Here is a 17425-nt window from a genome sequence, read left to right as displayed (position 1 = left end):
TTTTTACGCTGTAGTTTCTCAACTCTACCTCAAGAAAGAAAGAAAGAAAGAAAGAAAGAAAGAAAGAAAGAAAGAAAGAAGGAAAGAAAGAAAGAAAGAAAGAAAGAAAGAAAGAAAGAAAGAAAGAAAGAAAGAAAGAAAGAAAGAAAGAAAGAAAGAAAGAAATGTTATTTGGATTTGCTCTCAAATTGTAATATTTTGAACTTGGCTTATTTAGGGGAAAAAATTTACACAAACTTCTTTTGTTTTTCTATATCCTTTCCAAGGCTTTAACAAAATTATTCAAAGGGAAAAAAAACACCTAAAAAATAAAAGCTTGATAACATATCAAACCGGTAAAAAGTTATCCAACTCCTTGTGTTGCTATTATTACCTCATTTCATGTTGAATTAAATTCTTTATCAATGATTTTTTTATTTATTTTTTCGGTACTTGGAAGGGCAGCATCTGGAAAAGCCCAGCAGTCTGACTGAAGTCGGTGTGGCAGCCAGGTGTGTATGAAAATGCACATATAAAACAGGCGAGGCCTGAGCCGCCCCATCTCTGTCGATGCTGCCTTCGCGGGCCGCCCTCCATCTGCTGCGCCCTCGCCGCTGCTCCAGCCAGGAAGCTCTGCAGCCATATGTTAGTGTTTGGATCGGAGAGGTCCGCCTTTCATCTGCCTCTTTGATGAGCATCTTTGGTACTGCAGCTGTGGGGGGGGAAGCAGAAATATGTCCAAATATGCACAGAGCATAATAAAGGCATCAGTCAGCGTCCTCTTGTGTTCATCGGTCTTTTCATGTGTGGAGTCTTGTGGTGCAGTGCAGAAGTATTCATGTTTTACCTTTTTGTCCCGTTGCAAACTTAAACTTCCAACTTCAAATTGGAGGGAAATAATACCTGGTTTCAGTTTTTACTAATAGAAACCTGAAACGTGTGACTCCCTCAGATAACATTACAGAGAATCACCCTTTTCTGCAGCTGCAGGGTTTTTTTGGGGGGGGGGGAGAGGATGTGTCTAACAGCTTCATGCATCTAAAGCAGAGGATCTCAGACTTTTTTTTAACGAGTCCTTTTGTTTTGTTGCCCATTTGAGGACATGTTACAAAAGGCCGTTGATTTTAAATTCTGACTGTGAATTTAAAAACATGGACAGAGGTTTTTAAAATCTAACTGAATTTAAAGCGCTTTAAATCTTAAGTCAGAGGCTTTTTAAAATCCGCTGCGATACAGGCCCCTACAGGAGATCCTTCCCCGTGAACAACCATCAGCATCTACAACCACTCTTTGAAGAGCCTTGGATCATGTGAGTTACAACATTTCATTTCGTTTTGGGATCGGCAAAGTGTTTTTGAAATGAATCACGACTGCAGTTGAATAGAACTTGAGCTTTGCCAAATAAAGAAGTTTTGTTTGTGTGTAAATACTGCGCTGCTGGTCAAACATTCAATTGATTTATCGTAGAATCGTCAGATTCTAACTCTTCCAATCAACGGTGTCTGTAATGTCCTCGCCCGGCTGGAGCATGACGCTGCCATATTCATGTACTCAGCCCAGAAAGTTCAACTTTGGACTCGTTTGACAAGCGCACCTTGTTTCACATGTTTGCAGTTTCCATGGAAACAAACCCATAATTTTTTTCAAAAATTAAGGATTTTTGAAAAGTCCATAGCCTTTCAAAGCTATGGATTTTCAAAGAGCATGACTAATTGTTTTTGCGCTGAACTGTGGATCTCTGCAGCTCCTTTACTAGTCAGTTAGCGTCTGAATGCAAACGGGTGCAAAACTTGGGATTTCAGAGAAAAGGAGACCCATTCAAATGCACACCACACTTTTCAGATTTAGGAAACTAATCACCATTTTCCTTCCACTTCACAGCTGCACGTTGCTCTGTCTAGAATAAACTGAACTTTGTCACTGTAACATGACAGAACAAGGAAAAGCTCGATGGGTGTGAATACATTTACAACGTGCCGTACTGGACTCCATGTATAACTAACACTGAGGGAATAACAGGCGTTTTAACTCCCATCTATTCTGCAGGAACCCGCCGCATCTCTGCATCGATGCTGTTTATTCAAGCTCCTGCTCTCAGCCTTTGCAGAGGACAGCAGCTAGTTGCTACATCTGTCCAGTCCAAATCTGCTTCAGAGCGTATTAGTAAAAAAAAAAAAAAAAAAAAAAAAAAACACTGCGAGCTTCGATCCATGAACATATAAACAAACCGAGTGTGGATGAAGGGAAAAATAAATAAAATAAAAAAAATCCCAGGAAGTCAGAGTCATGACATCTGTGTCAAAACAGCAATTACACGCTTGCCTGATTTCTAACGATAAACAGACCAGCGACACCAAACCATGAACGGCGCCTCGCTGCGACAAGGTCCCTGAATTCAATTAGTGACAGACAGCCACTCTCGCGCTCTCAAACACACGCACGTGCACGCGCGGTTTGGGTGTGTTTGCAGCTAAATCTGGTGCAGAAACCTTGAAATTTCCAATTTAAGCGGAAGTCATATTGAGTCTCTCCCCCTCGGCGTGTTCATGCCAGCGTGACTCCCAAGTTTCCTCGACCGCCCACTGAGCCGTCACTCAAAGCTCTCCAGAGGTGAGCGCGGACTCGCGTCTCCAGTACGACTCGGTCTTTCCTGTTCGTGGAGTTTAATTCCAGAGCCGCAAAATGAAATGCAAAAAGAATCGTAGCTGGAACTAGAGCTATAACTCAGAAAATGGAGCCCATGCTCCTCCTTTAAAGGCAAACCTACTGTATATGTTGGCATTATTTTTAATATTACGTTCACTAAATAGGATTTTATGTACTTAGACCAGGGAGCGGTCTAATGTGGACCTTCTGCTGTGGCTCTTAATAATTTTGGCTAAAATTGACTATCAAAGCAGTTACTCTGTTTTTATTCCTGGATGAATTCATTTATTTATTTCTTGTTTTTAATTTAACAGAATGATGCTAAAAGAACCGCTAATGTTTGTTTAAGTCTATTTTCTTAAACATAAATAAAATGTTTGTTTTTTTGTATTTTTTTAATACCACAATTTCTTATTGCAGGTATACGTCTTTTTTTTCCTCAACAGGTCATGTAATATTTGCGGCTTCAGATGAGTTTTATTTAGCTTTACTGAGAAGGAAACAAAAATAGCTCTTTGGATTGTTAAGAGCTATTTTTGCAGACCCATGTTCTACAGAGCATTCATATAATTTTTCTGATGCTATGTTAGTTATATCGAGGGGAGGGGGATAGTAAAAGCAATCTGAAGGAAAATCAACCAGGACTTGATAAAAATGTATATAGAAACATATATAGAATGCTAGTTTTATTGCAGAAAAGAACAAATGAAGCTGTTATTGTTTTGTCAAAACAGGCTGGATAAACAAAAAGGTAACCACCTTATCTAGCTTATGTACAGTCAGTTCAAGATATAAGAATATATGTTCTGATGAGGGTTGTTTGTGAGATTAAAATGTCCTTTTTTAATATATATATATATATATATATATATATATGTATATATTTTCCAATCATCTGTTAGTTTATTAAAATAACTATGCTTAGATTGTTTCTCCTGCCCCACTTTCAAGTGTTTTCTAGTAAGTTTTGTTCAAGGTTCAGCATCTTCCACTCTGAGCGGTCGGCCTGTTGTGGAAGACGCACAGCGCTACCATTTATCACCAAATAGTGTCCTTATGGTGATATGCAACGTTCTCACATTCATCACATTTTGCATGTGGGCTCAGCATTCGAATGCGCTCTATGTTTTCGGTCTCCAACGTGAGACCTGCTGGTAAACAATTTCGACAATAGCGTTCCTTTTGCCGCTCCGCTAGAAAGGCCACATTTGTGAAGCATGACATCAATAGGTCTGTGAGATGTTTGAAGGTTTTGTTGTTTTATAACCTCACTCACATTTAAACTTTCTCCCTGACCAGTCCGCCGTGTTCCCTTCTCTTCATGCAGTTTATTCTCCAATGTTCTCTTAACAAACCACATAAAATCCCACTACAATACATTGAAGTAACATGAGAAACCATGAAAAAGTTCTGGGATTAGGACTACATTTCTGAAGCTGTCTAACTTCTGCGTTCCTCCACTTCTAGCTGACTGATTCACAGTTTTCCCCAGAGGGGGGAACGGCAGGCTTACAGTCCTACTGGGCCCCATCAGCTCGTTGCTGGGATGAAAAGCACCATCTGATTTCCTCTTGTAGCTAATTGGAGCTTCGGCAGTGCTAATTAAATCAAGGAGCCACCTGGCGTGTGAGCGTGTGCGTCCTCGCGGAGGAACACTTAAAGCCGCTGTTTTATGCAGATATCCCACATTATGCTCTACCAGATTTTTCGACATCTTCTCTGTGTGTACAGGTTGCTCCCCTCCTCACTTTAAAAGCCATTGTTGCCAGCGTAGAAACCTGCTTTGGTGTCTGCATGGCAACAAGAGACCCCGTGAAAATGTCAGGCTCCCTTGTTAGTGATTCCAACAGGCAAAGAGGCAATTATGCTATTTTCATGTTTCCACCAAGGCCCCGCTGCCTCCGACATCATTCCGACACAAGGGCCCGGTGTTTTAACAGCGGCATTACATTCCTCCGCTTCGGCGGGAAAAAAAACCTCACCCTCCCCTCCCGAGCTCCCGTCCCCCGCCGTCTGCCTCTCCTATCTCTCTCAATCACCCTTATCTCTCTCCCCCCCAGCTCTCACCTCCTCTTTCATTTCCCAGACAGTCTATCATTTGGGCAACACGGCGGCATGATTGTGGCTTCCGCTGGAGGAGGAGAGCCGAATGCCATCATCACTCCCAGGGCCATAATCAATAGTGTCAGTAATGGCGGTGGCGGGAGGAGAACAGCGGATTGCTGCGGGTCTTTGTCTCTTCTCTGGCTCTCCCAGCAGTGCTGTTGAATTATTCTGCAGGCGTTCCCGCTGTCAGCCTCACTTAACTTAAGGCTGCGCAAAGGGAAAATGTATACCGTCATAAAAAGGTATGGAGCTCATATTGCCCGTTGAATGGGCTCCAAATGTATTGTTATTGGCAAGGATGTGCTTTATAAAACAACTGAATTTCTGCAATGGCCTCAGTCATGTAATGGGCTTCAACAGAGCTGCTTTCTATATCCCTTTACGTGGCTTGGCTTGGTGATAAAGTGAAGTTTCACCTCTCCATTTATTATTTACTCCATTGGCTTTTGAATTTTTATTTCTACTGTTTCATATTTCAATGTAGATATCAGTTTTCTTTAAGATGTTAATATAAGCTTCAGTGGCAGGATATGCTCACATAATAGTACATATACAGTGGACAGAAAAGCTCTACTTGTTAAAACTGAATCCTGTATTATTCATCTGCACAATGAACCTGTCAGGGGAGGAAGTGGGAGATTTTCAAAAATTAAAATCTGCAATGACCCAGATTGAACAGTCTTTCCTGAACAACTTTATGATCCAGTTTCAGTTTTTGTAGATAAACACCTACCTGAGGTCGAATCTGATTATCCAGACATAAAGTTTAGCGTCCTAGAGGAAGTTTCATGACATTTGCGTGCTTGAGCTAACGGCAGGGTTGCCAGATCTGACTCACAGTTTCCAGCCCAAAAAAACAACATAAAACCTGCCCAACTAAAAAAAAAGAACAATAAATGGGCTGAACTTATATAGTGCTTTTCCAATCATTTTGACCACTCAAAGCGCTTATACACTAGAGTCACATTCACCCATTCACACACATTTATGCACCCATATGCAGATTGATAGGCAATTTGGGGTTAGGTGCCTTGCCCATCAAAATGTTAAAGGATTGACGAAAAGACGACAGAGAAACTAGGCAGGCATGTTGCAGAGAGTCCGAATAGTGATGCAGTTTCATAAAATGTGCTTCACTTCTTCTGCCTATTAAAAGTGACTGTTGATACACCAATATGACAAAAAAACAAAAGTAAAACTGGACATTGAGATGTCGGTAAGTACCGTAGTTGTTAAGCTAACTAACGAATACAACTCAGGCTGGTTTGCCATGACTTTATTACATCCTGCTTTAAATGGACTTTTACGGAGCTTCTCAGCGCTGCGTTGGATTCATTCCCTCTCAGAGCTCTCACCAGGTGACAGCACCACGTTCAACCAGCCAAGTGAGAAGTCAGCTGTCTCGACTCTCGCGGCCACCGAGCTACTTCTGTGTCAGGGTGTCGGAGCCCTTCAGTGTCAGCTCCAGTTGAGGGGGGAGGAAAAAAAAGGCACCTGATCATGTGGATGCAGGGCCAGAACGCCTTCACTTTGACGAACGTAGCACTTTGTTTTTGGAACCAGAGAAAATTCTTCTTTGTTTTTTTGCAATTTTTTTATTTGCGCTGCTGCGCAGAGAAAAGGAGCGACAGGGAGGAGAGCAAGGGGGAGCAGAAAATACACAATTTCACAGCTGAACACGCCCGCTTGGTTTTCCAGCGTGAGCAGGAAGAGATTTCACACCTGAGGTAATAACAGAGCAAGCGTAGAAGATAGGATCAGGTTTTTTAACACCGCTACCCTCTATTTCTCTTCATAAGGATAAATAGTGTTTTCTGCTAGAAGCACTTAAACTAATACATGCTTCAAAAAGGAAACAGTCTGTCTTACTTCCTTTACGTCTGCTTGAAATGGAGACTGCAAAGGTGAACTAGTACAAAACAAAGAATGATAGTTTCTTTCTTCTTATTTATATGTTCATAGATGTTTACAGTATGTTATTTTCAGTATGCATTTACTTTTTCTTCTAAAGAAAAAAACCATTCAGATTATGTTCCACTTCAGTCATTATACATGGGTTTCTTGTGGTTAATGGGGTATCAATACGTTTGGGGTAAAGCATCCAATCGTACAGGCTTTTAGATATAAACATAAAAGACAAAAAGAAAGTGAATGAAAAGAAGGAAAATATATTTTGTTAATACTGTCTGATATAAAATATGGTTCAACAGAATCATAACCTGGTACTAACTGATTATCTAAATCGGTTGCAGTGGCGAGGTTTTGATTAGCGATGCACCAATCCACTTTTGATACCGAAACAGATATCTGAGGTTTAGGATCAGCCAATACCGATCCGATACAGAAGAACTGCCCTGAAACGTTTCTTTATTTAAACAGACATAAATGCACTGAATTACAAATTTATCTGATAACTCTGCACCAGTGCAGCACACTTAGATACACCAATATCGTCACAAGATTGGTCAAACACGTGAAAACAACACAACTTTAACTTGTTCAGTTAGTGCAATTTGGAGTATAACAACCAATGTAAAATAAATAATAAACCGAAACTGACAAGAACAACAGGTTCGACTACCTTGGTCAAACATGTAAAACATATACTGCAACAAACCTTTTAAATAGTTCAAGAACGTGCAATTAGGAATTCTAAAAATAATAAAAAATAAAGCTTGACATCGCTCAGAGCAAAAGCATATAATTAGACTGAATAGATCTGACCTTATGGATTGGACACATCGGCACTGATCAACCCAATCTAGAATTTTATTTTCAGGACTGATACAGATATTATCTCTCTGCAGAAGAGAGCATTCCAAAAACTCTACGACAGATGGATCAGAACCAAATGTTTGATTTGAACCTTCTCTCCTAAAGGTCAAAACAGAAGAGGAAGGATTTGTCTGATTTCCTCTCATTTTGATTACTGTCACTGCTCAGCTAAATGTACAGTTTTCAAAAAGTAATTCCCCAAAAAGAAACCAGAAACATCCATGAAACGATATGAGAGAATACAGAAACGGAGGAGGCCTGGGAAGCGTGTCAATACTCACCAAGGACTGTATCTTGCGTCTTCACCCTGGAAGCCATTGTCAAGTTTCCGGGTGGTTTCCTGACCCACAAGCAGAATTGCATACAGAACTCAGAATTAACAATTCGAGGAACTTATAATCATTGACAAATGTGCTGAAGGTCTAGGTTTCTGTAACGTCTGCAGAGGAGAAGAGAAGTTAGTACGGCGAAGAAGAAACGAAGATGAATCTCAGTGAGAGACACAGGAGGACTTATGGGTTGAAGCCGGCCATGGAGGAGGGATGGTGATCCACAGGTGATAGGTGGTGGCGTTAGACAAAGATTTATGCTCCAGGTAGCAGTGAAGTCAGCAGAGTGTGAGACCCAGATGACCCTGAACAGAGATCGGTGGAGAGGCAGTGCAGGTGACAACTGGAGGTAATGGGGGCAGCAGCGGGCGACCGAGGACTGAGTGAACATCACAGGATGACTTTCTCAGAGGTTTCTGGTGAACAGATCTGGAGTTTAGAGATGAAACCAGCAATGCTTCAGTCTGGGAGGTACAGATACAGAGAGCACGAGGAGTGAGCCGGAATCACGTCAGCTTGGAAGCAAAGTAACTTTCATAAAGACCAGAGCAACTCCAGTGGATAGAAATCAGGGCCCCACAGACCAGGATCCTGATGCATCTGGCTTATGTAGAAAAAAGGAACTTTTCAGATTCCTTTTGAAAATACTCTTAAAGAGACAGTACATTTTTAGCTTTACATCATGTGATGACGTTAGTCCCTCATCAAAAACATACCTGGAGTGTTATCTTGATTCTTTCATGCATGTTTGAGAAATCTTTTTATCTCCCGTGGCAACCATTCAGCTGTGCATAATGCCTGGATGGATCTAGCTCCGCCTTTAAGAGTGAAGCTCCTCCTCTGAGCTGCTCAGCAACTGCCAATCTCAACTCCTGCAGACTAGCAGAAGGAATTAGCAAACACCAGGTGGAACTGCGCATCTGCTGAGCTCATTATATGAACTACTTCTCAGTAAAACTGTTGTTAAAGGGATAATAGAGGAGCAATGTTGTGATAACTTCCTGGAGGCGGGGCTTGAGAAAGAACAGGAGTTTCTTAAAGAGACACGGGCCCAAGTTCAAGGTGTTAAACTGTGAAGCAAAATTTCTTTTAAGTCACATTTGATACCTACTGCATTTTCATAACAACTGAAGTTAACATAGTTATTTGATTGTGCTATAAAATGACAGTATGTGGCTGTAAAATGCATGACACTGCCCCTTTAACAGATTAAAGAACTGAACCAAAGAATGAATCAAGAACCTTTGTTTATTGCATACTTTTTTAATACAATGCGAGGTCATTGAGTTTATTTAATTTTAAGAATTTATATAACCAATAAAGCAACTAACTAAACTCTTTGAAGCAAACCTTTAGTCTGACCGTGTGTATTTTCAGAAATGCCTGACCTCCAGGCCAGTAGAATCCATTCTAACACACAAACGACCATCTTCATTTTCCCCACTTTCCCCCTCTAACCTTATTCACTTCCATCATGTCCCAGACACCATCAGTCACAGAGGCCAAATCCAATCTTCTGCTCAAGAATCAATCTCCCATCTCACTGGTAAAGCAGCACCTTATTGCTGTGACACAAGATAATCAGCCCCCCCCCCACCTCTAATTGCTTTTCAGATCAAAACATTAACAGGATTTCTCAATTGTAATGCATTGTGGCCATGCCATCAATATGCATATGACAGTAGAATTGAGCCATCTGTTTAGCTTCCACGGCACTGGCCGTTTTCCAAAAACGGGACGCTCAATTTCAAGGACTTCATTTTGGCCCGCATCCACCGGCAGAATAATCCGAGCGAGCGCCGGCGCCGGGAAAACCCGACGACCGAAATTGATCCATCAGTCAGCCTATTCAGACAAATGTTTATTCAGCTATGCCTCTGTTCAGTTATTCACAGTCGCGGATGAAGGATGGAATAAAATAAAATAATAAATGACGGCAGGGAATAAAGAATTTGATAAAGAGGAAAAAAAAGAGAGAGAAAAAGACTTTTTGCCGCGGTAGGTGATCGCCTTGGGTTACCTCTGGGTGGAATCAATTATACAGGCTTCTTAAAAAGGCACTTTCTGGGCTTCACAGGAAAATGTGAAGCAAACAAGCTCCCGAGGTATGTGAGCATTACTCCTTTTTATGTTGGTACATCAAACTTTCCCCTTTAAAACTTTTTTTTTTTTCTTTAGTAGTTTCTGCCAGAGTGGAAATGTGGGGCATTGGAGATGTTCTCGCCAACTTCAATCGCCGCCTTCCCTCTCCCTTAACTTTCCCCTCATGACTAATGTGTCTCCCTTACAAAAAGCGAATGTTGTTAGAGGAACTCTGCACCAGCTCCTGGGTGGTGTCCCTATTTTTGTCGTGGCTGTGGGGGACAGGGACATTAAGAGAAAATGGGTTTTAATGGGTATTTCTGACAGCTTTACTTTGCATTTCGGCGTTCCACGATGAGAAAACATAAACCTGACCTTGCTGTGAATTCAGTCTCCTGTTGGAGCTGCAATTCCTGAGTGTTCCCAACGTCTCCAAGAGGCCGTTTCATCGGAAAACAGGCTTTTAAGGGGATATTTGAACTTGAAGTCGTAAAAAAAAAAAAAAAAAATTAATAAAAGGTTCTCAAAATAAAACTAAATAACTTCAAGTATACAATTTTCTTAACCCTTTCGGATTTCATCCAACTCATTTTTCCTCCAATTCAGAATTGAAATAAAGGGGGGGAAATAAACATTTTTACAAGTAGTTGAAGAAAGTCTGAGTTCATACTCATAAAAACACATTTAAAAATAAATTATGAAATCACAAATAAACTTTAAAAGCTTACAGATATCCTCTCTGCATGGTAACACTGAATAATTAAGCATCGGCTAAAATATTCCAACTCTTGATGTCCATTGCGATGGACGTTCAACTTTGAAAAAAATCCTACCATTTAATGACACAGACTCCTCTCCTTCACCAGTTTCAGAACAATGCTCGCCTCGTCTGATTGCCTGACGCTAACTCATATCAAGTTAGGAGTTAGAACTTCAATGTCATTGGTCAATAAGAAGCAAGAATCATCCAAATGACAAAATCCATATTTTATTATTGGTTTAAACCCAGAAATATGTCAAGTGGGCGTGGCGTCTGAAGACCGATGGTGATGACAAAAGTCCAAACTAAATGTATTGTGATGGACTAATATAAAAAGTGATTTGTAGTGAAGTGGGGGGAAAGAAACTGTCAGGTTTTGCGGTCATGATGGATCCAGCCAGTGGAAGATGTGGTCAGATGTTTTAATAATGGAAGAACAGAACATGGAGCCATTGTGAGTGCGACCAAAGAAACCAGGAACAATGAAATGGAGAGCATCAATAGTGAGGAAGAATGAAGACTAAACCAGGTGAGGCTAGTCAGAGGGATGTAGAACAGCTTAGGGATTTTCATTCTTACCTTTTGTTTTTACCTTTGGATAGATGCATACCCTGGCAACATGGTGGTGTTTTTACCAACCGAGAGCAGCTGATTAGCTTTTTAAAAGCTCAAATAATACTTGAACTATGACCTTACATCTCAGAGGCTCCATGGATGGAGAGCAAGACTAAAGAGAGAGGAGGAGGAAGTTCAAACCATCTCTTGCATCAATCATAACGGGCAACTACAACGTTTCTCCCTCTGCCCGGTTTTCTGACCATACGCCAAGACAGAAATGTACAGAGGAGCGGCAAAAGCACATGATGTGGATTAGCAGTGATTGCAACAAATGGTGGTGTCATCCAGAACCCGTTACTGTGGAAGACAGTCTCTGTCGCCCAGATATTGGGCATGTCATGACAGTCATACAGCAACACTGTCTTCAGTCAGAGGTTTTTCCAGACTGGTTGCAAGACTGACAGCTACTGGAGATCCTTCCTGCCCACATCACCATCCTCACTGAAGATACTCACATTATGAGTTATGACAACATTTAATATCGGGATAAATCTCTGAATTGAGTTGCATTAAAAAGGATATCAAATGGAAAAATGCCTAAAACTAACTAGAACAAACAAGACCTTAGCGACAACAACAACTAAAATGTATCAGAAAACAACGTAGATCTTTACATTTACATATAAATCTAAAGAATGCTGCCATCTTAGGACTCCTTCTTTCTTTTTTTCCCGCAGTGCAACTAAAACTTTTCAGTTTCTTAAAACGGGAGAAGTTTTGCTTCACTTTCCTTCCACTTCACAATTACTCTGTGCTTCATGTTGGTCTATATCAGATAAAATATATTGAAGTTTGTTACTTTTAACACAGTAAGCATGGCACTACGTTTGAAAACGACGACGCGCTTTGCTCTAAAGCCTCGGCGGTTACACTTCAAAGCAAACCTCATTTAGGAATGAAGACAGGAAAGGATGAGACGTTTCCGTTCACTGCAAACAGCTTTTACAGCCTCTTCCCCTGAACCTTATTTTGCGGTAGTTTCTTGGAGTTAGCAAAACTCTTAAAAGGGAGCAATTTCTCACATCTTCCTAGCTTAGCTTCAAGCAGCGCGGCATGCAAACAGCCTGTTCATCTCTTGTCTATTATGTTGCTCGGCGGGCTGTTTAAATCCGGGCCTTTTTTTTTTTTACCTGCTAAAACATTGAAGCTTCGCCTCTTTTTAAGTCTGCGGTTAATTGGCAAACTTGCCTACACTCCCTAAAGGCAGGAGTCGGTCTGCGGGGAGGAGAACAACCGCCACAACCCGTCTCAAGTCTCCGCAGATTTCTTCATCTCTTCTAATTAATCGCGTGTTTAAAAGCAGGAAACCCAAATGCGCCGCTGACACGCTGCCAATTAATTTTCAATCGCAGTCTTCCTGAAGCTCTCCTGTCCCACCGAGGGGAGCACATGAAATAAAATAAATATATATATATATATATAAAAAAAATCAAAACTTTGTACAGACTGGTAATGAAAGCTTCAACAGGGCCTCTTTGTTCCTGACAACACATGGTGAAACGTGCATTCGGGCCGTTTCGGTTCCTTGTAATCAGTTCCCCCCCCCCCCAGCAGAAAACATGGCGGGGAGCTGATCCAAGAGACAGCAGCGTCGTCTGTCTCCTTCCTGTCTTTGAGGTTCATTCTGAACAGATCCTTTAATTAAGAAGCGTTGATATTAAAACATAACACTTTGTCCAAAGCGGAAATGTTTCCTGGTGAAGCTGGGTAGTCAAATTGTTAGTAATCCAGTTATTGATCACTGTAAGGTCTGTTACAAACAATCAGCAGCTATAAAATGAAAGAACCAATCCTCTCTGGAGGTAAAGGATTTTACACTCTGCTACTAAATCAGCACTACTATTAATTCCTTATCAATGATGGCCTAATTAACTGTTTGAGGGCAAAATTATTATTATTTGAGTACATTATTAGTCCACATGTATGTTTTTTTTTGAGTAAACACGAGGCTGCATCAAAAATGATTCAACTCTCAACTCAAAAATGTAAAATTGTTCATGTTTGCATTAAATAAATTCACACAAGAGCAGTTAAATCGCTAAATACAACTAATATTCCAAAGAGTTCAGTCAAATCAAACACTAAAACGCATTTTCAGTGACGATTGTGGTCTTAAAATGATCCAGTAGAACTTTTGATGGGTCATCTCTCGACCTGATCCAGTCAAGAGCTTGAAATAGGACATCTCGTATCAGAAAGCCCGGAAAAATGTCTAAGACGGATCGGAGAAGAGATTTTTTTTTTTCTTCTTTTAACTTAATTCCGAGAATGTTTGAGAGCAAAAATATATATATATTTTTTTTTTCCATAAAACTGCAAATAAATTTAGGGGTTAAAACATCTCAGGTTACTTGGTGCTTTTGTAAAGTCAGAGTTGTGGCCCCGTCATTCAACCTGCAGTTTCCGCGCTACGAACTCCCCAGCACTGGTTTTGAATGAACAACTGCTGTGTTTGGCATGGAGTGCTTAGTCAGCTCATCACTTTATTAGAGTGTCGCTATGACGTACCTGTAGTATCACTCTTAATAAGAGTCATCAGGAGCAAATGAAAGGGATGCTCCACTAACTGAAAGGCTCTTTAAAAGAGTTAAGTTGGACTGATGAGAAGAAAAAAAAAGCTGTTTATTCTTAGATTTTTCTTTGCTGCCATTTGAAGGTTTGATTCTGTTACAAATGATTAGAGTTGTAATAGGAACTGAAATGAGCTGGAGTGGAGGAGCAGGCTGCACAAGGCTACCACTCCGCTGATTAGTGCTTCCAAAGCACTAATCAGTTCTTTAGGAGCTCAGGGGAAATCTTGTCACGTATTAAAAGCACTACTGGGAGCTTTATTCATTTGGAGATGGTATCTGGTGCTGCATTTCCCCCCTAAAACTGCACACAGCATGGCCTAACCCCCACAATGCCTTCTACTCTGTTGCTACACTGAATCTACAGTTTTACCACTCCAGGTGGTAGCATGTTGGCGTACCTGTGACACTTAAAATTCTTATTTATTTATTTTTAAAATCTTATATATAAAATATTACATTTTTGGGGGGCGATTATGCTCTCCGTTTTTGGATGCTGTTGCAGCTGTAAGAATTTTTTGCTGATACTTAATTTAACTTTTGGTCATTTGTTATCACGCGTAGCCATGGCAACAAGTTGGTTTCCAACCACAACCGGCTGATTAACATTGAAACAGCTGAAATAAAGCTTTAAATCATGCCTCACTCTCCCATTACACTTCCAAGGTTTCAACAGTTTCTCAGCTGCTCCACCAGATGGATTTGTTTTACGCAAACGTCAAGGATTCAAACATTTCCGGTGCAAAACCTTCTCTGAGAAAATTGGATCACAATCTCGTATTTCTCTGCTTGGAATATAAACCCCTGGAAGAGGGCGGTCGCGGGAAGTTAAAGGAGTCTTACAGGGATGTTTTGAGGCTACGGACTGGATTGCTCTTTGCCAGCCACATGGTGGAAATCAATGCCATGGCTGAGTTTGTGACCAACTACATAACTTTGTTTGGACAACATGAGATGCTTCCATAACAAAGAACCCCTGGATCACCAGCGACCTGAAGGAACTGTTAAACGATAACAGGGAATCATTGAGATGTATGCAGAAGGCAGGATGAAGTCAGAACCCATTTCCATAAATATTTACTACTCTAGTCAAAAATCTCAACATGTTTGAGTTTTGCTGGTGAACCCCCGTAAAGAAAAACATCAGACTTTGTTGTTTCCTCTAAAAAAAACGAGCACTATAGATGCTTTCTCTCCCCGCCAGCTTTTTAAAAAAATGTTGTTTTTTTTTATATTTCTCTTCACAAGAAGTTGTCTTTAAAGATGCTGGATGTCGGAGGCAACGTCAGTGAAAACAAAACTGTTCTGTGATTTCAACTTTACTAGCTCGAGGCGTCTCTCACAGCACCGAGAAAACTGCAGCAGCACGACAAATTGTTCCAGTGCATTTCGCACAAGGCTGGCTTTACAGAGAAGTACAGCTCTGGATATAAGAAAGCCCAATCTCTTTACAAAACAACACCATTTCAATTCTCCCCTTCTGGTTACTCAATATTGATTAAAATACCTATTGATATTTTAAGTTTGTGATTGGTTTCAATCGCTGTAACAATGAAGAGACATAGTCCTTGTGTATGATTGTACCGTCAATGCACAAAACCCTTACAACATTTTTAAAAGTTAGAAATAATGGGGGGAAAGAAGAGAACATTCTGGCACCTAACCTCTATTTTTCTTAGTAATAATTTAAGTCTAACCGGATGGGGTTGTTTTTGATGTGACAACACTGCCCTCTGGCGAATTTTTAGAGTACATCCATGGAGAGAAAACAGTTCAACAATTCAGTTCAATCACTTTAGAGGATTTTATACCGTCACGTGATCCGGATGTTTTTATGTTTATGTTAAAAAAAAAATACATCAAATCTGTAGCACATAAAAACGTGTTCACCAGAGTTTAAAAAAATAAAATAAAACAAAGACTGTACAAATTTAGACAATATAACTCTGGACACTACCGAGAAATAAAAGCCATAAAACAAAAATAAAACATCGTTAATAAAACTTCTGAGGGGATTTATTTTACTTTATTAATCCTTATTTAGATGTAGTTTAGTGTTGACTGACTTAGAGCTGGCCAATAAATCAATAATATCGCGATAGACACTCGATCAACATCAATAGATAACACGTCAGAATTTTCAATAATTTCACTGTACTCCGATTTCGATACTTTAGCTGCTCAACCTCAACCACGGCCAGCTAACTCTTTCACTTTGGTTGCCTAGCAACTACCTGTTTAGTAACTTGCGCAGCAGTAGTTTCATAAAGACACGGTGGCAAAATAAAAATGAAAAAGTGACAGAGTGAAACTTGTGGATAAATCAGAAAAGGCCACATCACCTGTTTGATAGTATTATTTAACAAACAAACAAAAATTATTCAATAATTACCGATATCGAGCGATACGAAACGCTCGTATCGTGATACATTTTTCAGCCATATCGTCCAGAACCAGTCTGACTGCTGAGGTAAGGGTGAACACTGTGGTGAGTTTGAAAGAGGCCTCTGGAAGGAAGATAGGTGCACCGTACGAGTTCAGTAGAGGTATAGTCTAAATACAATACCTTACGTCATCTGTGAAGCGTGGAGATGGAAGTCTCAGTTTCTGGGCGCAGCAGGACCTGACCAGCTCACCATCATAGAGTCCACCGTCTATTCTACAGAGTATTAGAGGGTGCTTGAGCAAAATGTGAAACCATCTTTGGGGAAAAGGAAAGCAGAGCTGGACTCTACAACAGGACAATGAACCAAAACATACCAGGAGATCCATCAAGGTGTGGGTGGCAGTTGAGAAACAGGAAGTCCTGTCTGAGGAGACTTGAAACCAGGAAATGGAGAAAGAAACGTAAACGTCACACAGCTGAAAATCAGGGGTAGAGGTCATTTTCAAGCTATTGTGATGTTTTACTTTTTTCCCCTCTCAGCTGGAAAAGCATTTCTTTGTTTTAATCAGAAAAACAAGGATCAAGGATATTGATGGTTACAGCCAATTCAAAGAATCAGGTTCGCCATCAATATGTGAACATAGTTCCTTTGTAAAGAATTTTATATCTAATAGGTTGTCCTAATTTTTCCACATGACTGAAGATTTAAGTCTGGAGTAAATCCAGCTGGTTTTGAGTTTGATCTGAATATATCTCCCTCATTTTCCTGGATGTTTTTTGGACCAGCACCTCAGCCGACTGCTTCCTTTCCAATATGTGTATTATTCTCTAGTTAGCAACTATGTGAAGTTGTATATGCTGTATTTTCAGCAAGCGATTTCAACCGCTAACTGTTAACCAGTGTATCACTGTCCCAATGAAGCCATAGATTAAAGCTATTTAGTCGTAATGTTACATCAAAGGCTCCTATAGATCAAAACCTTTTTCTTGCTTAGCTCTGAGTGTCGTTAACATTAAATAAGCCCTGAGTACTTATCCAGACCTACACTGAGGACACTTTCAAAAAGTGAGTTAAAAAGAAGCTAGAAGTTAATGTATGTACAATGCTTTACATAACAGTGCTCTCACTCATAAATGAACCCCTGGATGTTATTTCTAAAGATAAAAAGTATGA

Source organism: Xiphophorus maculatus, chromosome 11, assembly GCF_002775205.1.
Source record: "Xiphophorus maculatus strain JP 163 A chromosome 11, X_maculatus-5.0-male, whole genome shotgun sequence".
Classification (NCBI taxonomy): Eukaryota; Metazoa; Chordata; class Actinopteri; order Cyprinodontiformes; family Poeciliidae; genus Xiphophorus; species Xiphophorus maculatus.
Note: the sequence above shows the minus strand (reverse complement) of the source record.